At 29.1% G+C, this 25,620-nt stretch overlaps 1 long non-coding RNA gene across 1 annotated transcript; it reads right to left on the minus strand.

Annotated features, from left to right (window-relative positions):
• Positions 1-576: 576 nt before the first annotated feature.
• LOC103829664 lies at positions 577-5,603 on the minus strand. Its single transcript, XR_625591.3, has 2 exons — positions 1,485-5,603; positions 577-1,112 (listed from the first exon to the last, which is right to left on the minus strand). It is a non-coding gene; the product is annotated as an uncharacterized LOC103829664 (long non-coding RNA).
• Positions 5,604-25,620: the final 20,017 nt, after the last annotated feature.

Below are 25,620 nucleotides of genomic sequence, written 5' to 3' on the forward strand. Positions count from 1 at the left end.
ATTACAAAATCACTATATTAGCGTTATTGTCTGAAAGTGATACAAATACATATTTATTAGCGACACTTATAATGAGAGTTGATTACATAATGGGCCACTTTCTAAGTTTTCTTTGCACTCAGAGTCATTTTTTGCTTGTAACACATTTTCACGGAGATCAAGGTAGTTTGTTGACACAATTGCCCTTAATGAAGCGAACCGGTTGTGTGGCTTCGTTTAGTCTATTACGATGTAAATAAAGTTATATGTTAGTTCATTTTAGTTAGCTTTTTTCATTTATTAAATTCTTGTATTTTGACTACTGTGCTATATTAAAAGCCACATGATCAAAAAGAATGTTGTAAATCTAACGGCTGATGTTTAAAACAAGCTAGATAATACATGACGAGGTAAAATGAATTTATTGCTTCTTCTTTGTAAGTGAGGAAGTTCCACTCTAAACTTTTTTGTGACAAACTGAGTTTGAAAAATTATTAAAACTCAGTCTAAACAAAATTATTTACAGGATTTTAATAATTTTCTAAGAAATCCGATAGTGGACGCCACAATATAGAAGTGAACGTGGATGGTGTCATGTACACAACTATTTTTTTTAAACATAAACCTTAGCATTAACATTACATACGGATTGTTTGATCTCAAAAACAATGAAGAGGCTACAGTCTAGAAAAGATTACATGGACATCTTACGAGCTATAGAAACGCCGAGTTAAAAAGAGAAAACATAGGGAACATAGAACACAAAATAGTTTTGAAACTTCTGATTGTTGCATGGGTGGAGCGTAGTAAGCAGGGAGTACGAAAGCTACATGGGTGGAAGTTGACTCTCCATCCACACAACACTCCCATGTGGTCAGCCACACAACATTACGTCCCCAGCTCGCTCCTCCATGGCTTACCCGTCCACAACTCACCCGACCACAGCTCGTCCGTACACATCTCACGTTACAATAGTTCACCAATCCGCAGCTCACCCGACCACATGTCACCCAACTACAACTCACCCATCCACAGGTCACCAGCCCACAACTCTCCTATCCACATGTCACCAGCCCAGAACTCAATCATCTTTCAATGGGATTTGTGGGAGGCGGTGGTCGGTTTGTTGTTTCCTACAAGAACATGAAAAAGTTGGGACCATAAAATAATCGCAATCAGAACAGAAGAACAAAAAAGCCAAAAAACATAACACATTTGGAGACAGGATGTCTGGAAGATTAAGAAGAAAATCAAAAGTTTCCTTGTATTATTCATGAAACTAGAACCAAAAACTTAACTGAATGTTGAAACTACCAGATCTCAAAATCGAAAAAAAAAACAGGATACATTGAAACTATCAAATCTGGGATTTTTATGTAAAAATTGAAACTTCCACTGACTCACAGATTTGAAGAGTTTTAATAGATGTAAAAATCAAAAACTAACAGATCTTGTAGGTTGGTGTCAGAACACAGAAAAAAAGTGTGGGTTTCGAAGTAACAAACCTCGCATGTGGAAAAAAAATGACTGTGTGCTCTACTCGATGGTGAGATTCAGATGGTGTTGAGTAGGTGCGTGTGAGATGGAGGTTTGTGACGAAAATCAAGAAATAAGATTTAGAAGGTGAGGACGATGATAGAGGAACTAGAGTTCTTAATTTCCGCCACACAAAGTTTTTTTCTCTCTCAAAAAAAAGCTTGTGATTCAAAATGAGGAAAGATGAGAATTTAGGATTTTGAACTTGGTATAGGGTGAGGTTGGTATGGTTAGGTTTAGGCTAATAGAAGTCTGGTTTGGTTTTCTTTATTATAAGGGCATCAATGTTTTTGACTAGCAAATAAGGTTGCTTCAAGTGCAAAGTGCAAAGTGCCTTACGGTGAAATACGAAACTCAAAAAGTGTCTTGGGAAGTAAAAAATTCTTATAATGAACCGACTTTATATTAGCATTAGGTTTGGAAAGTGATACAAATGTGTATTTATTAGCGTCACTTGTATGAACAGACACAATAAGAATTTCCAATGACATCACTTATTAACACTGATGTAAGACTGTATAAATTGCATCATTTATTTTTAAGTAATTCTAATTTGTGTCGATAAATTTTCTGATACATTTTAACTTTTTGCAGTGCCTAGCTAAAACAATCGATGTTGGAAATATGGATCGGTGTATTCTAGAAAGGCGAAAGATAAATGTGTGTGTGTGATGGTTCTGAACACATTGTACACTTATATTAGTATATTGTTTTTATTTAGCACTCCAAGAAGGACACTGAAATTTAGGTTTTTGTTTGGACATCACCTTCACCCAATTTAATCATGTCATATCTTCTAAGAACAAAGGAAATTGGCCTCACTTGCCATGAAATAAAGTATAACTAGCTATCTAACTAGAAAAAATATTTTCCACTATTATTACAATATATACTATATAACTTTTCTTTGCCGGTTAATAAGTGTATAAACTTCTTCTTCTTCAGTTACCTACCATTATCACTACTTTTTTCAATCCACCATCACTTTCTGTAAAAAAACAATTTCAATCATTTCGATATTTTTTATCACCGTAGCTATTATCATCTTTTTTTTAGTTAATAATCAAATCTGTAATTTCTCTTTTATATTTTTGCTATCACATCTTTCAAAACAATCATCATCTCTTTGATATTAGTCATCATCTTTTCCGTCGTAACCACCACTCGTATGTATTGCAACTTATTGGTTATACTATGATATTTCGTTGTTACTATTTCTATTTTCATAGTACTTCATATTATATACTATGTGCATATTTTGATATTTAGGTAAGGGTTTATATTTTTTTCTAAAGTTTAGTAATTAGTGTTTTGGGTTTAGTTTATGAAAGGTTTGGTTGACGTTGGAGTAAACATTAACTTCTTCTTTGCAATCATAAACAAATCAAAATTTGAACAATATTTACAATTCTATTTTTTCTGTTACTATTCTGTTTTGATAATTTTTGAAATTATGTACTATGTACATATTTTGATATTTAGGTAAGAATTTATATTTCCTTTTAGGATTTAGTGATTAGTGTTTTAAGTTTAGTTTATGAAAGGTTTCGGTCGACGTTGGAGTAAGCATTACTTTATTCTCTGCAATCATAGACATGTTTATAATTTGAACAATATGTATTATGATATTTGTTTATTACTACTCTATTTTAATTATGCTTCATATTATGTACTATTTGCATATTTTGATATTTGGATTCAGGTTTATATTTTTTTTAGGGATTATTGTTTTAAGTTTAGTTTATGGAAAATTTGGGTTGACATTAGATTTAGTTTTGTTAATTTTGGACGTATATAGTATATTAATATATTTAAATCATTTTATATTTTCATTAATATGAACTATACCATTTAGTATGTTCTATTCTATTTATATATTACCACCATAATCATTATCATCGTGGATGCTATAACTAACATCACTCTAACAATATTTTTTTATTTTATTTTTATATAAGTGACATAATATATCACTGTCAACCGGCTTAGCAAAAGGAGAAAACTAGAAAAAAAATGCTAGAAAATCTAATAATGTCAACGTTAATACTATATTCTTAATTCTTAGTTTAATACAAACACTTGAGACCCTTTACTAAAAACACTTGAGACCTATGTAATTATCTAATTTATTAGTAGTTACGTTGTCTCCTTGTTTTTGTGTCTTTGTCCCTTTTTCGGTCGAAATCTCTATCCTTTTATGTAGTGCATCTGTGTGCAAGTATTAAGAAAAGGCAATGAAAACAAAATATGGAATGTGGGAGACGACGATTATACTTTAGCTTCCATATTTATTTAAGTATTAAATATTCGTTTTTTTCATGAAGAGTATCATTTTATATCATTTATATCACTTATACTCTCATTAAAACTAACTAAAACATATTAATGTTTTAATAAGTACCTTTATTTAACCAAATATTTTAAAAATAAATAAAATTATTTATAAGATCAAAGTATTGAATAATTAATATTAAATATAAAATAGATATAAATTGTATTAAATTTTTTAAGTAATACTCTATTTTCTGTAATAAGATAGTGTCATAGGACATTTTTTATGAAACAGAGTGGGTATTAGTTATCTTTCAATGTTTCTAATTTAAGAAATAGTGAAACTAAAATATTAACCAACAATTATTTTAGAAGAGTTTTATATTAATTTTTTTTTGAGGAGGTTAGGTAACCAAACCATTTTTATTTTTTTAACATAACACAAACCATCTTTAATTGAAAAACAAAAGTACATGTGATATGTATTAATCCAAGTTTCAAAAAATTACATATGTATTTACATAACTTAGTAACAAATTTAGTTATATTAATTCCAAATAAATACGTTTTTTTTTCTTGACAACAACAGTGAAATTAAGTAACTAAACCATTTGATTTGGAGAGCCAAGCCGGAGGTGTGGAATCGACATATAGCATAGCTGTAGGAGAACTTTTCACACCACGTGCACGTCTGTCCGCCAAAGTGTTTTGTGCTCTTGGAATATGTCTGATCCGGAAATCAGGGAAGAAACACTTACTGTGTCTAAATTCTTCCATGTGTGTAGAGAAAGCTGGCCAGCCCTCAGATATCGACACCATCTTCACCAATTGAGAATAATCCGTCGCAAACACTACTTCAGAGAACTGAAGGGTCTTCATGTACTCCATCACCCATATCAATGCTTATCATTCAGCATGCAGAGGAGATAGACTTCTATGGAGATTCATCGCACCCATCATAACATCTGCCGAGCCAGTACTTCGACGGAACCATCCTTGTCCCGTGAATTTATCTTTTTTTTTTCAGGCTCCATCAATATAACAAATCCTCGTATTGTACAAGGGAATCCAATCAGTCCCATGTTATAAACTCCCATGATGAAGATGCTCATACTGTTTTTTCACTGTTAATTGTGCCTCCATCCATGTCGTGCTTTCCACTTCAGCTAGACGCAGGATCTCCTGCGGGTTTCCATCCTTATTAGAATAGACCTTATCATTCCTAGAATTACATATATACTATAATATCCATGGAAAATAGCTAAATTCATCCTCTTTCGGTAACCTCCAAAATAGATAATCCATACATGTGAAGACCGAGGACGATGGAAAAACCCCTGAGGCGGAAGGAATTCCAAATAAATAAGTAAAAAAAAAATTCACTATATATTTATATTTAAAATATTTGTACTTATTGTCGGAAAAAAAATCTTACTTATTTGTATAATGTTTTTACCTAATGCATGGAGGTAACCCTTATCTCACCCACCTGCTTTAACATCCTCTATTTTGATTTAAACCCTCTATTTATGTTTATTTGGAAAAATTGCTTCAGTTATACATTTATGCAAATTCCTCTTTTTCTTTACAGTTTGTGGTATCTAATCTAATAATTTAAAGTCATATTTTTATCTGCTATTAACAAGTCATAGTATAACCACTTCAAGAATTAGTTAATATGACATATTTTATTATTTACATTAAGAATAAACTAACTATTAATTTTAATTTTAATTTTTGTAATTAAAACGAAATCTGTTGAGAAAGAATCTAACAAAATCTTACTAAAAATTTAAATATTTTTATAAAATAACACATTAATTAATTTCATATTTAGTAATATAATATTATTATAAATCAGTATTAATTAAATTTTATTCTAAAATAAGAAAATAAAAATTCTAGATAAAATTTATAAATATATTATGTATTATATAAAAATAGAAGTGATTTGTGAATTGAATATAAAAAATATATTAAATAGGTAACTTAACAAATTTTAATTTATTCATTTTTTATTTAAATAAATTATCACTCATTATTAAAATGGGTTAAAATTCGTAAACTATATCATATTTTTGTACAAAAATAAATTTTAACATTGGTTAAACTTTTATATGTACAACTATATGTTATCTTTTTATTTATTTTGAAACACTCAACAATATATTGTTTAAAATGTTTATATAGAAAAACTTTTATATGTACAACTATATGTTATCTTTTTATTTATTTTGAAACACTCAACAATATATTGTTTAAAATGTTTATATAATAACCTTTAGTTCATATACTATTTAAAATTACGTTATTAGAAAACTATGACATTTTAATAATTTATTTAAAATATTAATGACAAATCAAATTTTAGTTATAAATTATTGCTTTTATTATATAAAATGTGTTGAGAAAATATAGAAAATATTACCAAAATTCAAATATTTTTTATAAAATAAAGTATTAATTTTGTAACAAAATAAATTCAAAATTCATGTAATCTTCTAAACTCAAAAATAGTTGTGTATTTTTTCAATTTTAGACAAAATATACATTTTCAAGTTTTAAAAAATATAAAATTATAGAGAAGAATAATGTTTTGAAATACACCACGAAAAAACAAACTATATATGTTATAATATTTTGAAATCTTAATTAAAAAAAAAGAAAACTTAATATCATAACATCCAAAAAATATCATATATCAAAAAAATTATCTAAAATAATAAGATATATGAGACTATGTATAAAATTTACTAAAATAATAGGGATATATTATTTAAACAAAAATGTTCTTACTTATAAATCCTGTAAAATATTAAAATAATATATGCTAAAATATATTTTTTTGAACATAACATGTAAATATAAATTATCTTAAACATATATATTATATAATATAGATACATTTTAAAAATGTATTATATTCAAAATGTATAAATTAAAAAAATATATATTTTGGAAGAGGTTCTCTATTTGATTATATTAGATTATTATTTTATTGTATCTAACTTGAAAATATATTTGTAAGTAATAAAAATAATAACAAAGTAAAATGTAATTCACAAATCACTATATATTAATAATGCCAAAAATATACAAAAAATAATATTATAAAAAAATATCTGCACGGAAGTGCGGATCAAAATCTAGTTAACATTAACCGAACAAATCATCCTCTACTAAAACGAGAATTCACTAGACCATGGAATAATACCTGCAACTATTTTTTTCGTACCAAAACTACAACAACATATTTTTGAAGATAGAAATTTTGTTATTAACAATATTTATATTAAAAAAAATAGATTCCAAACAAACCCAGGAATATCGTGGGTCATCTGCATATCATTTCTTTTTTCATCTGCATATCATTATGTTTGTATATGCACTGCAAATACTCTTTTTAATACTTAACTAGATTTGGACCCGCACAACCGTGCGGGTATTAATTTTCATGTTTATATATATATATTACATAATTAGAATATATTTTTAAAGTTACTTATATATTTAAATGTTTATATATAACTATCTTAAATATAACAATTTGATAGTTTTCATGCTGTAAGTTAATTGATTATTTCAAAGCATCACATATATTTGGTATTTTTATTATATATATTTTAAAATTATTTTTTATTCAATTATTATGATCCTGATCCGTAATTCAAAGCGCTAGATTTCCTTTATCAGTATATTTTTATGTTTATTCATTTAAGATAATAACTATATATATAAAAAAGTTTAAGATAAGTTAATTTTATACATGAATTATCTAATTTACTAATGTTAACCCGTTCTACAAACATATTATATTTCTAGCATAAATTTTTAATGTTTGTCAAAATAAAATATATTAATTTATCAATTTAAAATAATTAATCATATTTAGTTAAATACAATTTTTTATTTAAAATGATAGATATAACTATAAAATAGTAAAATTTGATATAATGTTTTTCATTTTATAAAAGATAACTGATTATTTGTATAATAACATTAATATATAATAAAATATATATATATATTAATGTATAATAACATTAATTTTATTACTAATTACAAAATTAGAGAAAATATTTATATACAATTTTTGATAATTAAGATATTGTTATAACGATTTTCAACACATTTGTTAAGAAAATTAAATATTTATATTTATATTTTAAATTAAAAGATATCAAATTATATTATGATTTCAGTAGTTAAAAGATTATATATTAGCATTAAGGAAATACATTTACTACAAATTTTAAATGATTATTCAAATAAAAATATCACACATGAATCAAGGTGAGTTTGTTAACCAATCCGGGTTTTTAGGAGTCGATGTTATATTAGGAATGATATTATTAATCCATATTATTAGTAATAAATGAATGATAACTGATTTTTAGGGAGGGTCAACTTTAAAAAAAATCATACATGAATCAAAGTTATGACTTATGTTTTAATATATAAGATTAGTATATATTATAATATATATGTGTCTATCAATTTTTAAAACTTAATAAGCTTACTGTATATTTTTTTTCATTGAATAGATTGTTACATACTTTCACATGTATTTGTATCTTCTTCTATATATATATTTTCGAATTATTATTTCATTATTAAAATCATAACTATATATATAAAGATTAGTAAAATATTATTTTATTGTCATATTCAAAGATATTAAAACATTTCACAAATTTAGAAAGTTTTTAAGAAATTAAAATTTTCGTTTCAAAGATTTATATTATCGAGTAAATAATTAAACATTTAATTTTTGTTTATTTTCTAAAATAAACTATATAGTTTAAAATTTGTTTTCATTGGTTTAAGGTATTAAAGATTAATCATTGTTAGATAATATGATTTTTGTTATTTAAAAAAAAAAATCTTTATAATTTTAAAAGTTAACTTCGAAAAATATTTAAATATTCAGCATATAGAGGTATAGTATTACAACATTAAATTATATTTATTTTATTTATACTATATATAAATCCAATGGATCATCTATTGTTTAAATTTAATTATTGATAGCCCAATAAAAATTTCTTGTAAGCCCAAAATTTAAATGATAAAATTAGATATTAAATGTAACATGACTTTCTAGGAATAGGTCCATTAAGTTTAAGTCCATTTTTAAAAAAAATCACACATGAATCAAGGTTGTGACTTCTCTTTTAATATATAAGAAGGTATCCACTACTTAACCTATTTTATATCCAACAACGTCTGACTTCTTTAGCTAAACATCTTATTTTTTAGCGTTTTGCAAAATTTATACCAATATTCAATGATCTCGATACTTCAAAAATACTAAGAAATTATTTAAAGAACAATTTATATTGTGTAGTTCTGATTAAGAGTATTCGAAAACAATATGCATTCTTATGATTAAAAGAAACAGAGCAATATCTAAAATTTATGTAGTATCAATTCCATGCTGCTTAATTTATTTGTTTACTTTAAGTGCATACTTACTGTAGAGAAACCTACTGTGTGTGTGTGTGTGTTTCTTTAATATCAACAGATAACATACGTTCCTTTTCAGTTACAAAAAAAACATACGTTCCTTTTTTTAACACAAGATAGCATACGTTCCTACTATACTCTTTTAAGCTTTTAACATTTATTGCTCATTTAAACCATATTATAATGTTTTCCATTATAGGTGGATCAAATATATTAAAAATATGTTTACCAAAAAAAATATTTAAAATATGGGATAATATGAGAGAATGGGTGGAGCAGAGATTCCACGCCCTAAATGAAGGAAAGGGATGGGGCAGTCCCTGTCTTAGTGTACTTATTATATTGAGTTGATTACACCCAAAGACACTTTTTGTCTTTCTTTTACATTGAGAGACACTTTCCACATTTGACACACTTTATGGTGGGGCCTAGGCGTTTTTTTGACAAATTTACCCTTAATGAGAAGGAAAAAATGTTTGTGGACATGGATACTTGAAAATTTGTGGACATAGGTACATAAATGTTTGTGGACAAAACAAGTTGTGGACGAACAATTTTAACGAACATATCTCTTATACACATCTACATCTTGTATAAATGATATTGATTATATAGAACGAATGATATCGTTTGAACCAATAAATTGTGGATATACAAATTGTGGACAGGTTGATATTGATTATATAGAATGAATGGTATCGTTTGAACCAATGAATTGTGGATATACAAATCATGGACGGGTTGATATTGATTATATAGAATGAATAATATTGTTTGAATCAACAAATTGTGGATATACAAATTGTGGACGGGTTTCTGACCTTAATCTTGCTGATAAAAAAGTTCAATTTAATAGATCAGCGCAAGATTACATCAACAACCAGAAGAGAAAACACTAATAAAAAGCAATTCAACATCAATAGTCTTCAAATTTGAGGATTTATGTGGATTTAATTCAATCAAGCCAAGAACTTTAAAATAGATAAAGCTATCTCGTTAAAGCCAAGAACTTTGTGGACAAAAAATATGCGTGGACGGAAGATGTGTGGATGAGAGATGCGTGGATGGGAGACGCGTGGACATGAGATGCGTGGACGGGAGACGCGTGGAGCCACTTACACCACCACTGTAACTACCCTCACGTCTTACACCACAGCCTCCATAACCACCACCGCTTCCACTGCGGTATCCATCGCTTCCTCCACCGTATCCACTACCACTGTATCCACCACCATCTCCTCCACTTGAGTAGCCACCTCCACCAACCACCACCATTGTATCCACACTCACGCCTTCCACCATCACCTCCATAACCACCACCGCCTCCATTGCGGTATCCATTGCTTCCTACACCACGGCCTTCATCGCAACCTCCATCGTTTACGGGACTAAATTTTGTTCATAGGAGAGATTGAGATCGAGGAATAGAGATCGAGATTCTGAGATTGAGAAATAGAGATTGAGATTCCGAGATTGAGATAAAAAGATCGAGAAAAGACAAAAGTGAAAAAGAGTATTAATGACAATTTCAGATGGAGAAGGTTAGGGTTCAATCTCTTTAATCTCTCATGTCTGAGTTCAACATCTGGATCTAGAAAATGTCAGGGGAGAAAAATTTTTCACGATTTTGTATAAATTGAAGAGATAAGGTTTGGTTATTAGTTAGAGAAAAAAAATATTGTATTTTAGAAAAAAGTAAAAAAGCAAATCAATTTGGTTGGTTAGAAGAAAAAGTAAAGATGTTTCTTGTTGAGGGTTATATTAGTAAACCTAGCATAAAGAAAGTGTGTTGTATCACAATGTGACTCTGAGTGAAATTAATAAGACAAAATGTGTCTCTGAGGGTAAAAATTTCTATTATATTAGACCACAGTATAAATTTAAAGTTATTCATGGGTTCAACCTCTAGGTTCATCAACCGATAAGATTTCATTATTTCAAATTCGATATCTTTTAAAAAAGAAAACAAAATATTATTAAGTTATGTTATGTTTTAAAGAAAAAAAGTAAAAAAAAAATAGTAGTTACAGAAAAAAGAATTAAAAAAAAATATTTTTAAATCTTAATCTCTAAACCCTAAATCATAAACTCTAAGCCCTTGGGTAAACTCTAAACCCTTGAATAAATCCTAAACTCTAAATAAAAAACACTAAACACTAAAACCCTAAACCATAAATCATAAACCCTAAACCCTAAATCATAAACCCTAAACCCTTGAGTGTTTTAGTATTTAGTGATTTTGTTTTAGCGTTTAAGATTTATCCAAAGGTTTAGAATTTATCGAAGGGTTTAGGATTTAGGATTTAGGGTTTAGAGATTAGGATTTAGGGTTTAGTTTGCTGACGACGTTAAAATATATTTTTTGTAATTACTACTATTTTTTATTTATTTCTTTTTAATTTTAAAGATATAATATAATTTAACAATATTTTATTTTTTTTAAGATATCAAATATGAAATAATACAATCATATTAGTTGAAGAACCTAGAAGTTATGAACCCAAAAATAAATCTACAAAATATACACAGTGCATTTTTTTTAAGTATTTCTCGAAAAATATTTCCATGCAAGTCTTTTGGAAAAAAAGAACAATATGATGAGCAAATTTACATGAATTTCATGTTCAGTATGGTGTAAGTAAATTCGTTTACAATGATTCTACACGTCAAGAATACAATCGGTAAACCGGGCCTCGTAGTCTGGTGGTAAAGGAACCTCGGCTGAGGTGCCCGCCATCACGAGTTCGAGCCCCGGCCACAGCGGATTTAACATGGTTTCCGTTTGGTTTCCAGGACCTTCTTCGCCAGTTTCGGTTGGACGCGGTGGGATAGTCGGACTAAGTGAGAGGTCCGGATACCTGGATTATCAAAAAAAAAAAAAATACAATCGGTACATTGTGAATTGATGAGAACAAGTTATATGTAATGGATCTTTTTTGAAAGAGTAAAATTATCCAATAAGAAGTTATTATTGTAGTTATTCATAAATTTACAAATAGATATAAAATTGTGGGTAACTAATTTAGACCATAGACTGATATTTCTTTTCATTTAAATTTGGTCTCGACCCTTGAGATTCCCTTGGACATTTTCTAGCAGATTTTCTTTAACCATCCATAACAACCAAGAGAAGCGTTAAATAAAGGATTGGAACAGTGATGAATCAGCTGCAAAAATGGGAATCTCAACTTTAATAGAATTCTATAAGATATATCGAATGAACTGATTTGATCACATGTTAATTAGACTTCAATAATAAAATAGGGATGGTTTGCTGATGGCCAGATGAAAAATAGTTTATTTAAGTGATCATCTGGCATGATCAGGGACGGGGTCAAAAGGTTAAATTAACATCGATAAAAAGGATGACTTGGCCGCCAAAAAAACTAAGATCAAATGTTGAACTGATCTTAGTTCGATAAACTGAACCAGTTAGGTGGGTTGAACCAACTAGATGGTATTAATCAAATTGGCGAGCTAGATAAAAAAACTAGGTGAATTTGAATATGTTGATTTTTGATATGAATATATCTAGTTTTGTTTTGTTTTTTTTTTTTTTTTTGGTAAAAATGTTAAGTTTATTACCATTTTCTGAGTTTGAAGTACAGAGACATACAAGAAACAGATTTGTGATATGAATCTAAGAAACAACAATAAAAAACAGAGTGAAAAAATGCCAATCAGACCTTCATCTCTTCGACCAATTACGGAAGCATCCAAACTGAAGGGAGAGGAAGCAAGAGACATCTTGCAACCGTTGAGGGGCTAAAGACTGCAGTAAAAGCTGGAGCACGAGCCTGGTAGATTGCAGGATTCCCAATGAACGCCTCACAAAAGATAGTCGAAGCCCACACAAACCTCACAACCGGAAAGGCATCATCCGCATCGGTACATAAGCTGAGTCCGATCAAAAACTGGCGCATTTATTGGGGAAGAGACCAACAAACACGCTGCCACTGTTCTAAAGCTGTCCTAGAAAGACAAAACCACTGATGAGATGCGGATGGAATCTCGAGGTCCACCACGTGCTGCCACAGAAGACTCCAAGCTCAGTCGACTACTCCGAGAAAGAAGCTCCTCACACGCACCTGCTACTGAGAACCAGTAGCTGAATCCTAAGAGAACAACAACAACTTGGCTACCCAACCACCACACCTCCACGATAGCCAATAACCGAGATACTAATCCCGTGCAGAGAGCACAGACCGCGCCAGAGCCACCACAAGTGACGGAACAGCAACAGATCGAAGGAAAACATACCCACCGAACACCACGCGCCGTCACACTCAGCTGAAACCCTAGATCCATCCAAAATCTGAGACCCACTCTGGTGACTGAAGCAAGCGAGGGATAAGGAAGACGCAGACCCTCATGCCTCTCTCACCTCCGCCCTGGTACCGCCGAACCACCAGAAGAAACTTCAGTGATGAATCAGAAGCTACAAACTCCCACAAAGCCGACCCCCACCACCAGACTCAAGCCTAACCCGACGCCGTAACACCAGATCTGTCATCCATATCTAGTTTTGTTTTCAACCTCTAGCTTGTATATTAGATGTAAGAATATATCACTTACTTTAGTTGGCTAGACATCAGCACGAAAATATTATTTTGTAAATTCTTTTATTTTAGATGCGAATAGTCAAAAATAGGTTAAATTAATGGCCTATTTTGGTGTATATACAAAAAGTGGTCGGTAATTAGGCAGATGGTCATAAGTTTTTTATATTTGCAGATTTGGTAGGAGATTGATGGTGTAATGACAATAATATCCTTTTCATTGTGTGTCAAAGATCTGCAACCAAAATCTTCATCCTGAAGTAATTGTCGTAACTGGTTCCTTAAATTGAAGGCAAGCAATCCAAATCTAATATAGGTTTCATCCCAAATAGAATCATTTAACCGGATCACATAAACCATATATTTAAAAAATAAACTTAAGAACATGAAAAAACGTTGTTTTCCCAAACAAAATCACAAATCCAAGATCTGCAACCAACAGTAGGGAGAAGCAAATGCCTAACAAGCTTCACTCTAAGAGGTACAGGCAGCAAACAGACCGAGCAAACTGTTGTTGTACAATTAAAAAGAGAAGACCTTGCAGCTGTTATGGTGAAACAGAGACAGGTGGAGACGACAGATCTGATTCGCTGAACATGTCGGGAGGGTCAGAGGATCAGGAGGGTCGGGGGCAGGGATCCCACCAAACAGATCTAGAGGAAGAGCAGATGGCGGTGTTCAGGAAGTAGGGGAAGGAGCAACAATGATTCTGAAACTGGAGAAGTCACCATTAATCCCATGGAAGAAAGGAAGAGGAGGGAGAAGAGAGAGACGTAAGAGAGAGAGTTGGGTAGAGGTAGATATACAAGGGTACATTTGGGTTTATAGAATTTGCACAGTGACTTATCCATCTAGCTAATTATATTTTCTTTCATAGCCATCTAGTGCAAATCCCCTAAATTAATTTAAATATATAGTTGAACTAAAAAGGTAAAAGAAAAAAATAATTTACCGAAAAACGGTGGACTTCACCACCATTCAAACTCTCATATAAATATAATTTCTTTTTTTAAACTTATATAATTCTAATTTCCATTTGCCTATTCATTGGTTGCACAAATGAGTGTAAAGTACATACTCGTTTATGTATACATATATCCCTGTGTGTCACTATTGAAAAGTTTTATTGTACTCAAGTGCTTACCTCATCTCGTACAGAGCTTGTCCCTGTTTCTGCTATGGCATCTTACCGTGTCGGAAATATTACAATTGTTTCTTAAAAACAAGAAATAGTACACACACCTATAGTCAGCATAGTAATTAGGAGGCAGCACAATATTTAGAAGACAGCTATATAAATTAGTAGAAAATAGTTTTTTTTACTAAAACTAGCATAACAGGTTTAATTTTCATATATAATAGAACTTATTGTGTAAAAATACGTGTTTATCCTGAATTAATTGCTAACAATGTTAATACTTTACTAGAGCTTAACCCGCACGTCCGTGCGGGTATTATATTCATTTAATATACAACAGTATTGTTTTACCTGAGTAATGGTAAATAAAATAACAATAATCATACTAAATATAAAAATTGCAAATTCAGTCATTTATAAATACAATAATTGTAAAATTTGAATTTGTAAATAGAATTTATTTGTTTCAAATTTTCATTTTAGTTCTCGTTTCTTGTATACTAATAAAGCAAAATCTAAAAACAAAATATGCTATGTTTTTTCATTTTGATGTGAGTAAAGTTTTTTCATTTGTAAATAACTAAATCTACCATTTATAAGCAAATGAACAACAATTTGGATCAATATTTTTATATGATTGTAGTATATAGTGTTAGCACATTAACTATTTGAAATAATCAAATAAATAAATATTTTTAAAACATAAGTTGGATAGTTTTCATTTAATTATATATATTTACAGCATTAATTTTATAAGAAATAGATTATTAAAATTTAAAATTTGGATGTAACTATGAAATTTAAAATTTTTAAATGATAAATAATTTATACTATATGATTTTGGTATGGATTTTTTGTATTTTTATTATTAAACCTAACTTAAATTTACATATGATTTTAGTATGGATTTTTGTATTTAGATTATTAAACATAAGTTACATTTACATATGATTTTGACTTTATTATATGATTTTAGTATGGTTTTTGTATTTCATAAGTGCACACGCTAAAATATTTATGATAAAAAGAAATTAACTAATAAAGAATAAATTATGTTTGCAATTACCAATTTCACGTACAAAAAGCCATAGCAATCATAACTTTGCTCAAATACTTTAATGAAATGGTATAATGAAAGTATTACGTATGTACCTACTATCTAGCATATTTTGTCTCTAATAGAATATTTAGGATTTCTGTGTTTATATTTTAGATTTTTTTAGGAAATGAAAGATTGCAATCTTTTAAGTTGCTGTAATAGCTAAATATTAGGGAATCTCACTTACGATTTTTATGGAAACTTATATATTAGTTTTTGTAAATTTATTTGTTAATTAAAAATAGAGTGGCATTCACTTGTAATTATTGAGGAAAACTTAGGGTTGAATACTAATTGTACTTCAGTTTTAATAGTTTAGATTTGGGGGTTTTCTTTCAAGTTTAAGATTTAAGTTTCCCTTATTAAAAATATTTAAGATAATTTCATATTAAGTTTATTCTAGTAGTAAAATAATTAAATAATCAGTATTTTAGAACTATTTTTTTACTATTTGAGACAATTGATGTTATTACAGTTATAAGATTATCTTTTTTTTTTGGTCAACAAGTATAAGATTATCTAACTTTGCGGACAAATTTTATAGACCTATGAACATTAAAGACTATGCATGTGAAATTTTCATATTTTTTTCTCATGAATTAAGAAACTTATTTTTTTGTTTTTTATACAAAATGCCCCTGCTTCTCAAACTCAAAATTAAGAGAATATTTATGTGATATATTTTAGTTACATGTATAGTTTTCTATCTAGATACCTGTTTCATTGATATAATATAATCATCTGCTGTGTATAACCAATATTGTGTATACATAATTAGATTATCAGAGAACCTGGTTAGTTGAAAATAAAAGGAGAGAAGGTAGGAAGAACGGTCAAAGACAAGAGCATAATGGTCTGCCCAAAACACTTTCTTGGTGTCAGCCTCAGAGCTGAATTAAAAGCACTGAAAGCTCCTTTTAGTCATGATGTGCTTTTCCTCCAATCTACTTTTTTTTTTAATAAAAAATAAAAATATATCCTCCAATCTATTTTCATTATATGCATGATTCCAACATTTTCCTCATTTTTATTAATTGGTTATATCCGTATAGAGAGGGATGTATGATACATTAAATGAAGCACACAACCGTCATACTAATTTGATATACACTGTTTTTTTTTGTAACTTATATACACTGTTTTTTTATGTTTTTTTTGTTTCAATGAATGGAGGGACAATGTTCCAAATCTAGCTTAGTTGTTACTATGAATTATTTTTAAGAAATCAAAATCTGCATGGATGGAGAAGAAACAATTATCTTCAAATCTTTCATATATTTAGAATATTTTAGTAAATAGCTTTAATTTAAAAACACGTATCTGCAAATATAACTATGATTTTCTTACCACGCAGACGCAGTATCCTTCAAGTATGTGAAGCATAATATTTGATGATGCATGCCATCTAAAGTTAAAATTAGAACAAAACAAGCAAGACTTGTCTAAAGAAAAAAAGAAGAAGACAGGTGGAAAGTTTTACTTAGTGAATGTCTGGATAACAGAGAAACGAAGAAAAATAATATTTGATTAAAATGAGTAGTACTAGAAATGGAACACTGTAACAGTATGATCGAGTATTGGAAACAGTATTTGAGAAAATTAATTTAATTTAGTGAATGTTTGGACAAAAGATAAGCGAATAAAGATATCCTACTATATATTAACTGAGAATTCACTTTACTGATTTCAACCGACGTGTCACTCATATATACAGTTTAAGAAAAATTCTTATAATTTCATTGGTCAATAATTTTTAATTTTCATTTATTTTAATCAAGTCTAAAAAAGGCAATCTTAAAACCAATTAATGTTAGTTTCCAAACGATTTATATATATTCTTATGCATAATCATTTATAGTATTTAATGTTAGTAATTATGGAAATTCTATTTAATGCTCCATCATTTTTGTTTAACACTAATAGTCTATTTATAAATTATATGAAGTATGTTGTTACAAAGTAGTTAATAAAAATAATATACTAGTTTTATTTTCTATTATAAAAAGTTGTAAAAAGGTTTATTTTTCTATATAAGTCATAATACATATATAAAACATATAATTGTAATAAAAAATATTATAATAACTATTAATGTATAATATAGCGAGTTTATAAATTATTTGCATTAGTTTAAAATCATCTGTGATGGTTAATATATATTTTGTAAGAAAAATGTCATTTATATTTATTCATTTCTAATGGTGTATAAAACATATATAATAGTTTATAATTATATAAATATTCGGTAATCATTTTAAGGTGTCAAATCATCAATAATGATTATTATATCATTAATAAGAGTTTACAAATAAATATATAAAGAACTATAAAAAAATGTTATAAAGATTTATAAAACCATTTCTAAGGAAGAATTTCTCATCATTTATAGGAATTTAGAAAATGTTTATGAAGGTTACCTGGTTTGTAAATTATTTAAAATTATTAAAATGATTTAATCATCTTATAAAAAAATTTCTAAATATTTTTAAAAATTAAAAACCATCGATACGTTTAACAGGTTTGTAAAATATTTAAATTTTAAAAATGATAAGAATGTTATAAAATATTTTTCTAAATACTTATTGATTGTTTTAAATTTTAAATTAATATACCGGACTATTTTATAAAATTCTTAAATCATTGTTTAAATTTATAGATTATTCTTCATAGATAAAAAAAAATTTCTTGAGTCATAAGATTATTTATACGGATTTTAAATTTCTGAGAAATAATTTATAAAATAAAAAAATTATATTTTCTTATTAATTATTTATAATTTTATAGTTTCCTTTCTAAGAGGTTATAAAAATGTTATCAAATCAGAATCAATCGCAGAATATTATTTTCTTCACAACTTCATCATTTTCTAAACCTTTTTCAAAGAAGAATAACCACAAAAATTACATCAGTCGTAAAAGTATATTCCTAAATTTATGAAACTTTTATATTTTTACGTTTTTATTAAATTAATAGAATTCACATAGATATATATATATATATATATAGTTAGTTATGTTTCTTCTTAATAACTTTTGTGTTTTATACTTTAGTTGCAAATGTGAGTCTATTTGTAACATGAATTCATGTTTTTATTTTAGTAATGTTTATGGACGAAGAATTTTATATACAAACCAATTAAACTATATATACATATTCTAACGATAATGTTATAATAAAATTTAATAAAAGATTAATTTTTCTGTAAAATATGTAAAAAAATCTAACAAAATACTATATAAATCTTATTTAAGAATTTAAAAAGTATTAAAAATAAAATATTTTTATTAAAAAATAATATACCAAAAATTCACATTCAGTTTTAATATATTAAAATATATTATTGCAGGTGAAAGACATAAAATATTATATTACATTAAAAATTTAAAATGATTTGTACCAGCAAATTTGCGGACACCCACCTAGTTAGATTTAAATGAGTAGAACTAGAAATAAAATACTGTAACAGTATACGATCGAGTATTGGAAACACTATTTGAGAAAATTCATTTTCTATATGACGTGTCCATAATAAACACATTTACTTTTCAAGTATAACGTTAAAACCCCTCAACTAAGTTTGTTTTGGGTAAAAACTCTGAAACTAATTATTTAATAAAAAAGCCTCCAAACTAATTTTATTTAATGAATTAAATCATAGTAAGTCATAATTACCATTACTACCGGTAAATATTTAGTTTAGGGGTTTCTACATTAAGTAAACATAGTTGAGGGGTTTTACCATTAAAAATCTAAAAAATCAAATTTTATAATATTATCAAAAAATTAGTAACTTAAATTTTCAAAATTAGAATTATTAATGTTTTTGTAAATATATGAGTTTGATGTGTTTTTAACATCAACATTATATATGTACAAAATAAAAATTTAAAAACCGAGAAAATATAATAAAAAATTATTTAAAGAATTCAGATGCATTAAGACTTTCTTTCCTAACTTCCAAATCATACATATTTCAAGAGCACAAAATACTATGGCAAACAAGCTTGCACGTGATGCGAAGAGTTCTCCTTCAGCTATGTTATATCTCGATTCAATACTTTCTGTTTGGCTTTCTGAATCGCGCGATCCAGTTACTTAGTTCTCGCTTATATTGTCAAAAAAGTTACTAATTTTTAAATAATATTATAATATTTTGAATTTTTATTTTTTATTTTTTAAATTTTTAACGTTAAAAATCCAAATGAAAAATATTAGCTACACCATGTTAGAAATTGAAAAAAATATTATTTATCGATATTGATTTTCGGACAAAAGTCTTATATGCTCTTAATTAAAAAGAAAAAAATAAAATTCACACACTATTAATTTACCATACTTTTTCTTTAATCTGCTCTTAAAAAATATGGTGAAAGTAAATTATATCATTATATCATCTAACAAATCAAGTGTTTTCGTCTCATTTCTCTCTCTTCTTCTTTCTCCTCTCATATTCGTATGTTCTTTCTCTCTATTCCTAGACACCATTGTTTCGGTCTTATTTTCCATTTGATTCAATTCATACCCACCACTGCATTAAGCATTTTTTTTTTACGATTATTGGTGTACATTCATGCCCATAACTACATGAGGCGCTACATATGTGCCCAGCACTACATTAAACAATATATATTTTCCAATTGATTCAGTTTGTACCAACACTAATGTTATAACTTTGTGTAACTTGGTATTAACTATATTGGTATAATTGGTATAACTTAATATTAGTTGAACGTAAAATCGTAAAACTTGTATAACTAGATTAGTGAAACTATAGAACCAAGCTGAAATGAAATTATGATATTACAAAACTTATATATTTCATGAAATCATATTTTATTAGATGGTTAGATGAGAACTGATTATAAAAAACTGAATATAAGTAACACTACATGTATACTTTCTCCTGTTACATTACATGAATCCTGTTTTCATTTCATCCGGAAAAAGCCATCTTTTTTTCAACAATGTCTTTGTCATTCGATCCAACACTACATTAAGTACTACATCTTTCCCAATGGACTCAATTCGTATCCATCACTAATTATATAACTTTTTATAACTTGGCAAAACTACATTTGTACAACTGGTATAATTTAGTATTAGTTTAGCCATAAAACTTGTATAACTAGATTAGTAAAATTGTAGAAGAAAAATAAAATGAAATTATGATATTATAAAACTTATAAATTTCATGAAATTAAGTATTTTATTAGATGGCTAGATGATAATTGAATATAGAAAACTGAATATAACTATCTTGACCATAGTAAAACTAATAAAAATAAAAACAATAGGAAATAGAGCATATGAAAATAAAATTTGGCCGGGGAGAGCCTGCATGCCATCGACGAAACTGAACTTACAGTTGCAATTCACATCATTGAGACCTATAGTGAGAAACTGATGTTGCAGATGATACAATAGTAAAAATAAATTTGTAGCTTTGACCAACAGAAGAATAATCATTGGACTATACTTATATACACCTATTAATTATTCTATTCTTAAGGTAGCTGTAAGAATGAATGTATACAATTTTCGAATATATTTGTCGGTAGCATTGTCCAAAAATGAATCATTTAATTCGTCAAAACTATCATACGGATCCATGTGAGGTTTGAAGTTGTAGCTCTACTACAAAATGTAGGGTCCGTTAAATGTAATATTCACAAACTTAACATCTCCATATGTAGATAGATGTGTTGGTATAATCCTAGAAGTGTTACGTGTAATGATTTCGATTTTGATTTGACTTGAATATATCATGGATTTTCTGATTTTGGTGTGTGGTATACCGGGGGTATACCAGTATATGTAATTTCTTGATTAAGTCCTGAGTATCATCAATGAGATTTTGATTCCTAAGGCCATCGCATGTGCATAACTTCATACACCAATGCATGTATGTTTTGAGTTTGTGTGCAAGTAAAACAAGTTTTTGACAAGAAAAATTGATACATTGCATCTACTTGAAATTGGAATATTGTTGGATGAATAATGAATGAAATCTTGTGCATGTAAAGACATTTTTCTTTACTTTCTTTTCATAGCTTAGTTAATGTACACACTAATCATTTGTTGCATTTAAAATCATAATATTCTATAATATATATGGATCACGCTATTGTAGAAACTAAAACATGATTTAAACTCAGGATAACTTGGCACAAAATAATGGTTTCTCACTTACATATATGTAAATATAGATGAAATAAATTAGTGTACAAAAGAATCAAAGAAAGACGTACAGTTTCCGTTAGCCCACTGAGCTGAAAATAAATGAAAAGAAGAGATCTCAAACTTTATTTCATAGGATTTAAAATTAAATCAGTTTGACAGTTTTTTGTCAGAAGGAACACTTATTCAATGAAAGTAAACATTAACTTACATATGATTTACAGGTAAATAGACAGTTTCTCATTTTGCGTAAAACCCAATAATGATGAATACTCTTTATGTATCATTTTAATTGTCCTTCTATGTTTATACACACAGATTAAGAAAACATATGATTTTGTATATTTCCGAAATAAAAACACAATTACCTATACACTTAACCATATTTCAACAAATAGAAAAATAAAGTGGCGAATCTTATTAATAAATTTTATATTGAAACTCTAAAACGACACTTATTTTGAAACGATAATTTTTTCATACAACAACTAAATCGAAACTGAGGGAATATGTAACTTCTACATTTTAGTGAGAATTAATGGTATCATATTCATGTACTTTACAGAAATTGATATACTTGGTATAGATTTGTATATAGGTATCATATTCATGTACCTTACCGAAATTGATATACTTGGTATAATATCTGGTCCGAGCTAAGAGTAGATTTGTATATATTCAACTTATAAGGTTTTGGTAGTTTACATGATGGTAATCAATTTGTTTATGCATGTACCAAACTAAAATATTTATGTAATTTGGTTTTTATGGAAATCAAAGACATTTAGATCCAAGAGTAAGAACACACGAATCTTTATTGCTTAAAAAACTTAACTTAAAACTTAAGCTCACAAACTCAAACTCAAAAGTTATGCTACATCATAGCATCTCTTTATGTAACACACATTGTTTCCTAAACATCTTTAAGATAACATTAGGATAAACATCTTTAAAATAACATTAAATCTCTTACTAATCCTAAACTCACTAGGAAACTTATATCCTAAGTTATCTCAAGCTTAAGTCAACATTCTCCCACCCTTAATCTTGAGAACATCATTTGACACATCTTGAATCCCAACAAGACTTCTCATCTCTTTCAACTTGATCCTTCCGAGAGGCTTTGTGAGCATGTCCGACGTTTGCCTTATCCCCACTACATGTTCTACGGTTACTAGTCCATCTTCAACACATTCTCTTATGAAATGAAACCTTGAACGAATGTGCTTACTACGACCATGAAACACCGGGTTTTTAGTCAATGCAATGGCTGACTTTTTATCAATGCGTATGACCGCCTTTTTCTGACTCTCCTTCCGTGATATCTTTAAGTAGATCTTGCAACCAGATAGCTTGTTTTGCTGTCTCTGTAGCTGCCACGAACTCCGCTTCACACGAAGGTAATGCGACGATCTCTTGTTTCTGTGAACACCAGGTGATTGGACAGCCATTCAGTAGAAAATGTGCCATGTTGTACTCTTGCCATCATCCGGATCAGAGTTATAACTGCTTTCGCTATACCCTACAAGCTCTTTTTCCATTGTTTCTGTAATAAAGTCCGAGAGAACATGTTTCAAAGCAGCCCCATGACTAGCTTTAGAAACGTTGCATGTATCGACTAAGCACGCCTACGAACTGGGCGAGATCCAGCCGAGTATGGATCAAATACTGCAAGCATCCTATGTTCCTCTTTGGGTGATCTAGAGAGCTTTAGTCCCGGGTCCACTGGTACATGGACCGCATTACACTCTCCCATCTATGATTCTTCAACTATCATCATCGTGTACGCCTCTTGTTTTAGGGTCACTCCATCTTCAAGTTGTAGAACCTCAATTCCAAGATAATAATTAAGCTTTTCAAGATCATTCATCTCAAATTTTGTTACCATCTCCTCCTTAAATTCTCGTATATCTTCTAGGTTTGTTCCCATAATGAGAAAGTCATCTATGTAGACTGCGACAAAAATAAGTGACTTCTTTGTTCATCTATGAAACAGCGGGTGTTCTTTAGAACACCTTGTGAGGTCAAGCTCCTTAAGAACCCGATTAAGCTTGATGTTCCAAGCGCTTAGGACTTGTTTCAGACCATAAAGAGCTTTATGCAACTTATATACCTTGCTTGCACTTTCTTTCACCTTAAAACCTTCTTGTCGTGATACAAAAGTTTCTTCTCTGAGTTCACCATGGAGGAATGCGGTTTTCATATCGAGATGGTGTATCTCCCCCCACCCCCATTCGATGCAGCCAGAGCAATGAGTACTCGTACAGTTTCAATTCTCGCAACAGGAGCAATCAACTCCATTACGCTGGACGTAGCCTTTTCCTTCGAGTCTAGCTTGGTATTTTCTTAGACTCCAATCGGCGTTGCGTTTGATCTTGAAAACCCACTTCAATCCGATTTCCTTGCAGCCATCAGGAAGATCGACGAGTGTCCAAGTTTCATTCTTCTTTATCGATGTTATCTCTTCTTCACATGCATCTCTCCATACTTTCTCTTCTTTAGCCTCATTCCAATCCCATGGGTCTTCATTAATCATAAGAAGAATCTGATCTATGTCTTCCAGCTCAGAAAGGAAAACATAATCTTCCAAATAGGACGGTCTTGTGCTCTGCCTAGTTGATCTTCTCAAGATCGGTTCATCTGTTTCTTCGATGTCCTCTGTCTCACTAGCTTCTTGTTCTTCTTCTTCATCATGGTCATCAATGCAATTATCGTTTTCGCCTTTATCACTTTCTTCTTTCTCATTATGAACACTAAAAGTAATCATTCTTGGTTCACATGTTTCTTCTTGTCTAGTTGTGCTCCACTTCCAGCCTCTACTTTTGTCGAAAAATACATTCTGACTTATCACCACCTTACGCTTTGTGGGATCATAAAGTCGATATGCCTTATTTCCCGGTTTGATCCCTAGATGTATCAAAGTCCGTGATCTATCATATAGTTTTCTGAGATGTGGTGAGTCGTTCTTTGCATAGCATATGCAACTGAAGATCCATAGGTGCTCAACATTAGGTTTTTTCTTCTTTGGACATTCTAGGGGTGGGCGTTCGGGTACCCGTTCGGGTTCGGATAGGGTATTTCGGATTTTCGGGTATTTTGGTATAGAGGTCTAGAACCCGTTCGGATATTTCTGTACTTCGGGTCGGGTTCGGATATTTTTAGTTCGGATTCGGTTATTTCGGATCGGGTTCGGATATTTAGATTTTGAAAAAAAAAATTAAAATTTTCATTTCTTAAGTTTGTTGTATTTAAAAATATAACTTTCAGTTAACTAATTTTTTTATTTTTAATAGATTGAATGGTTAATAGATTTGGACATAACATTTTAAAACTAAAAAGACATTAATTTAGTTATTTTTTTTTAATTTTGGATGTAACTTTTTATTAATTTTTGA

Source organism: Brassica rapa, chromosome A01, assembly GCF_000309985.2.
Source record: "Brassica rapa cultivar Chiifu-401-42 chromosome A01, CAAS_Brap_v3.01, whole genome shotgun sequence".
Classification (NCBI taxonomy): Eukaryota; Viridiplantae; Streptophyta; class Magnoliopsida; order Brassicales; family Brassicaceae; genus Brassica; species Brassica rapa.